We start from the raw sequence: 6,000 nt of genomic DNA, 5'->3' as shown, positions 1-6,000 counted from the left end.
CAAACTCTAGTCTAATGCGTCCAGGAGGCATTTCCATTAATCTGACGCCTGGAATGCTACCCTCCCCCCTTTTCCATTAATTTCAGGAAGAAATGTATGATTTGCTAAAAATGCTTGAATAATAATTTTGATTGGTCAGTTTTTATCAGTTATTATGCGTTCTAGGCACGAGATGTCCTGACCCAGTTAGTGTTAATGTGCTTTAGATCATATGCATGAAATATAAGAGAACAGCAGATTAATTTGGAGTCAAAACTGGTTTCATTATAATTGATACAGGTCACAGGTCATACTATCTTCATCTTCTACGTGAAATCTGGTCGACACACAACTGAAGAATGAAGACAGTTTTACTTCTGACTGTGTTCTCCATTTGTCTGAGTTATTACATCATTCTAGGAGCTGTCTTACGTAATTGTATTTTTTACCTTACATTTTGAGATATATAGAAGACATAGTGGTCTTGTCTTTTCATATTTTAAGATACTATTGATACTATACTATTGTTACTATATCAAGATACTATTTCAAGATACTATATCAAATTTCTATATTAAGATAGGCCTACTATATCGATACTGTATCAAGATTCTATATCAAGTTACTATATCAAGATATTTTTTTTTTGTGGTGGCCGAGAAGTAAAGCGCTTGGCTTCTAAAACGAAGTTCGAATTCCCAACGATGTTTGAAGTAAACAACAGAATTCACGACATCTCTTGTTCGTTTACATTCGCATTAATGTCGCTATTTTCATCTTTTCATGTTGTGTGTCTAAATTCGAGCCTATTTTGAATGCAGCTTATTATCCACTTTCACCTTCATCTATACCTAACCTTTAGTGACACTTAGTCTGTTGAACCGTTGGTGCACTACAAATGATTCGTTTACCATCTTTCTCCATTCCTCTCTGTTTTTTACCTGGAAGAAGATCTTTACGAGCCCCGAGGACCTTGCGATATGGCCATACAATTTTAGTTTGTGTATTTTTTCTTTTTTTTTCCACAGTGGTAAGCAACACAAGTAATGTAACTATGTAACAATGTGAAACATCAATTCCTACTTAACGTACAATAATAATGTAGTCAATTAAACATTTACTTTTCATTGGTCATCGGAAATAACGAGAAAGAAAGTAGTGGCCAGTATGGAGATCGAATCCATGACTTTCGCGTTAGTAGCGCAACGCTAAATCAACTTAGTGCGAAATAATTTTAGCTGAAATAAATGATTCATTTATTTACTTGTGTCTTCTAACCAACTTCCACCCTTCAATCCCCTTGTTCCACCGTTCTCCCTTGAAGAAAGTGTGAAATAGTAGGCATTCAAATAAGTGTTAAAGTAATATTATTTTATATTGAAATCCAGTGGCTCTTCTAGTCTGGCCTATAAAGTAAGTAAAAATATTTTTGTGTGCGTGTGTGTGTTATGAGACCTGGGAGAAAACCTTATTTTTTAATGTAACTTTTTTTTAATGTCAATATTTCCAGCTGGAAGACTGTGTGCAATCCCAGAATGCGCTGCCCCGCCATTTTGGTGTCATTACGAGAGCATGATGGATGCCAACGGTTGTATGACTTGTGGTCATTTGGTGTGCTCTCAAGACCCTTTTCTTTTAGGAGGAACTAACTAAAGTGAGTCACAACTGTACAGCTCTAGTGGTCATTTGGTGTGCTCTCAAGACCCTTTTCTTTTAGGAGGAACTAACTAAAGTGAGTCACAACTGTACAGGTCTAGTGGTCATTTGGTGTGTTCTCAAGACCCTTTTCTTTTAGGAGGAACTAACTAAAGTGAGTCACAACTGTACAGGTCTAGTGGTCATTTGGTGTGCTCTCAAGACCCTTTTCTTTTAGGAGGAACTAACTAAAGTGAGTCACAACTGTACAGGTCTAGTGGTCATTTGGTGTGTTCTCAAGACCCTTTTCTTTTAGGAGGAACTAACTAAAGTGAGTCACAACTGTACAGGTCTAGTGGTCATTTGGTGTGCTCTCAAGACCCTTTTCATTTAGGAGGAACTAACTAAAGTGAGTCACAACTGTACAGGTCTAGTGGTCATTTGGTGTGCTCTCAAGACCCTTTTCTTTTAGGAGGAACTAACTAAAGTGAGTCACAACTGTACAGGTCTAGTGATCATTTGGTGTGTTCTCAAGACCCTTTTCTTTTAGGAGGAACTAACTAAAGTGAGTCACAACTGTACAGGTCTAGTGGTCATTTGGTGTGCTCTCAAGACCCTTTTCTTTTAGGAGGAACTAACTAAAGTGAGTCACAACTGTACAGGTCTAGTGGTCATTTGGTGTGCTCTCAAGACCCTTTTCTTTTAGGAGGAACTAACTAAAGTGAGTCACATTGTACAGGTCTAGTCTGCATTTGGTGTGCTCTCAAGACCCTTTTCTTTTAGGAGGAACTAACTAAAGTAAGTTACATTGTACAGGTCTAGTGGGCATTTGGTGTGCTCTCAAGACCCTTTTCTTTTAGGAGGAACTAATTAAAGTGAGTCACATTGTACAGGTCTAGTGGGCATTTTAATAGTCATGTCTTTTCTTGTAAGGTGACTGACTGGCCTCATTATGCAGTCCGCTCTAAATACTTTTTGTCTAAGTTTCTTGTTCTTACTGTTACTGTCAAAGATTTCAAGGTAGGCTACTCTATGTGATAGTTATGCACTTTTACGATGAGGATGTCGATCAAGGAACAGCTACATTTTTAATCACTAGCTACCCGATTAAGTTTAAAAGAGTACTTAATTATTTTTTTTTTTTTGCCGCTTCACTATTTAAAAATAATTCGCCGATCTTCGCTTTGCAAGGGATTTTCTGCGAAATTCAACCGGATGGAAATTTATAGATCGATATCGAGATGTTATGAATCTTGACATGAAAAAAATCTCAAAATGTATTTTAAAAAAAATATAGAATATTAAATTAAATATACGCGCCTGCTCATACAATTGGTTGCTTGCTCGCATCGTAGGCCTATCCCATCGTCTGATTACAGAGGTGGGAGAAAAAGAGAGAGAGAGAGAGAGATTTTGTTTACTCTATTGCTACTGAACGTGCTACAGTTCATGTAGCCGTTAATGTAGCGTAATAGCGAAAGAGATAAATCTGTCACTAAAGCTCATCATAGTACCGTTGTATTCAAAGTGGATAAGAAATAAAATGGAGGGGAGGGGGGGGTAAACTGGTCATAATATACAGTATATGCCCTGTGACGAAATCAATGGACTAACCGGTGTTAAATGATAGCCTAGTAAATAACAAATATATGAAAATTTCATTTCAGGTACATCGACCAGGCTAAATCTTCTTAGCTGGCTGCACCGCCATCTGTCTTATTGTATGTAGTTCTATATACAATGAACAAAAAAAGGTTTGACAAATGACTCAATAAAACTTATTGAACCCTGTTTTATTGTTGGTCTGTATTTTTTTGTTTTTTTAAATAGGTTAAATATTTGTCACATCTTGGTGTTTCAAATCTGAAGTGTATCAATATCAAAATCTTTTTATTCTCGAGGCTGATTTTTGTATAGGCTACGACCTACACTCTACACAGAGGATAAAGTAGAACTTGACAAGACTTCTATTGAGCATTGGCGCTGTCTATTATGATTGCTGAAAATTTCCCCTCATTGGTGAAAGATCCCAGATTGAAACCAAGAAAGAAGCAATGACACTGCTATTAAAGACAAGGGAGTTTCCACCTGAATCAATGAAACTTTATTACACATTGAGCCTGGGCAAATATGACTGTTGATGTATATCATCGGGAAATGAATGACTAGCTCTTTGGGAAATTCTGGTTTGACTGTTGCAATGACGTCCTGCGCATGCGTTAATCTAGCTGTGCACGTTGATTAGAGTCTTAAACATTTCTAAGTCACTGTTGTTGGATTTTTTTTTTGGCGGATTCAGGCCACCCGATCCGTGCCCCCAAAAGAGCTTATATTACTAAAAGATCTTATGATAATCACTAGTAATCAGCACAATAATTCATATTCTAATATATAACTTATCTTATAACTTAAAGACGTTCCCTAAAAAAGAGAAATAATTATGGCTAAAGCCTCAAGCGTATTTACGTGTTTATCTCGTCATTCTAGTCAATTAGAGACTTTGTTAAGACATTGATTTAGACTATTTACTCCATGCTCTAATAGCGTTTGGGAAGGAGAACATTTACGACTTTGTCCTAGCATATGGAATAAGAAATATGCCTTTATCTTTCTGTCTTTCTGGTTAAGAAGTTAGTTCTACCAGATTACTGATTGGTGTTAGACTCGAGACCTCGTCTCTTGGCACTCTGGGCTAATCATTTGGGCTTCCACTCCAGCCTGGATGAAAGCAATCTTTCTGTTTGAGGTGGTTCCAAGTAGATGTCAGTTCGTTACAACTGTATGCCCTAAAATTCTCGAGACTAGAAATTCATGAACGATGTGGTACACTATTGCTGAGGTCCTTTTATTTTTTTGCCAAGTGCACTGAGCGCGAAGGCTGAGTGGTAAAGTGCTTGGCTTCCGAACCGAGGTGTTCTTGGTTCGACTGGGATTTTTAATTTCGGGATCTTCAGATCGCCTCTCAGTCCACCCAGCTCTAATGGGTAACATACCTTAGTTGGGGAAGAGTAAAGGCGGTTGGTCGTTGTGTTGGCCACATGACACCCTTGTTAACCGCCACAGAAACAGATGACCTATATATCATCTGCCCTATAGTCCGCAAGGTCTGAAAGGGAAACTTTTTTTTACTAATTTTATGTGCAATGAACTAGAGTTTATATTCACTCATAGAAGGACCTGTTCTGTTTCTCTAACGGCTCATTTAAATCCTCAAGAAGTTTCCCTGATTTAATCGGGTAAAATTGCCGTTGCTACTGGTAAATATTCTCATTATCTTCTACGAGGAAGAAGAGAAATGGTAAAAACAAACATTCCTGTTTGAAGCTTTTTGTAAACTTTTAGTAGTGAACATGTCGTATTTTCATAAGAGTTTATGATATTGTCTTTTCGTGGATGCCATAATGCCGATTTAGCTTCAAGAGAGTAGCCTGGTCCACACTCTCCAACGCCTTGACATAGTTCTCAATACAAAATTCAATGGGAAATCGAAATCAACCACTGTTCCACTATAATACGTAGGGTAGCTGTGTGGTCTTTACAGTATCTGTTCTTTCTAAAACTTCCCGGCTCATCTCTTAGATTATGGTTTTGACTTATTCCTGTGAACCCCAGGGGAGCACAGGGTCGCAACCACACCTCCACCGAACTCGGTTCTGAGCAGCTTTCTTTATCCGCTTCCACGTCATTCCAATATCCCCAGCTTTGCTGAAGACCGACCACTTCCAGGTTTACTGGGGCCTGCCCACTTTTTTCTTGCGGATTCCAATCAACTGCCTACTTGCAACATTGATCATTATCGTATCTAGGAATTCGACATCATTTGGGGTCCGGGAGGCTTGACCTTTTTGAGGATCCCTGCAATTTGCGTAATATTTATTTAATGTAAGAAACACTCATTTGGTGGCCCGGTGGAATTTTTTAACTCTCCCCCTCCCTCCCCTCTAGCTACGCCTCTGACATTGGTACTTGTTTTTTTTTTTCTTATGGCCTTGAACGAGAGATCGGCTCTTTATAAAACCATCAATTAGATGATCCTTCAATAGCATCAGTTATGTCAGGTTCATATTGAAACATAGGTTCATAACGATCAGTTCATTGAATACAGATGAATATTAACACTGAAATAATAATAACATTAATAAATCTTCTTATCCTGTGGTATCATGACGTCAGTGGGACTAACAATACAGCAGTATCGGTAACAATTGTCGAAACTTACATTTCTCTTATTTTTGGTATTGGCAGTTGTCACAGTTGTGAGATTATCTTGTTTGGTTTTTGTTGTTGATACAAATAATATAGTACGATCTCTCATGTGCTGGACCTGGAGCAGACTATGACAGTGATGTATAGACACCCAGACAGAGACATTAGTTGACACCAACA

General features: G+C 38.0%; 1 long non-coding RNA gene across 1 annotated transcript; it reads left to right on the top strand.

Annotated features, from left to right (window-relative positions):
• The first annotated feature begins 221 nt into the window (after positions 1–221).
• On the top strand, positions 222–3,405 carry LOC129923611 (uncharacterized). The gene is made up of 3 exons (XR_008775560.1): positions 222–411; positions 1,490–1,633; positions 3,282–3,405. It is a non-coding gene; the product is annotated as an uncharacterized LOC129923611 (long non-coding RNA).
• Positions 3,406–6,000: the final 2,595 nt, after the last annotated feature.

Source organism: Biomphalaria glabrata, chromosome 17 (genome assembly GCF_947242115.1).
Source record: "Biomphalaria glabrata chromosome 17, xgBioGlab47.1, whole genome shotgun sequence".
NCBI classification, from domain to species: Eukaryota; Metazoa; Mollusca; class Gastropoda; family Planorbidae; genus Biomphalaria; species Biomphalaria glabrata.
The sequence above is the reverse complement of the archived record's forward strand: the minus strand, read 5'-3'. Positions and strand labels throughout refer to the sequence as shown.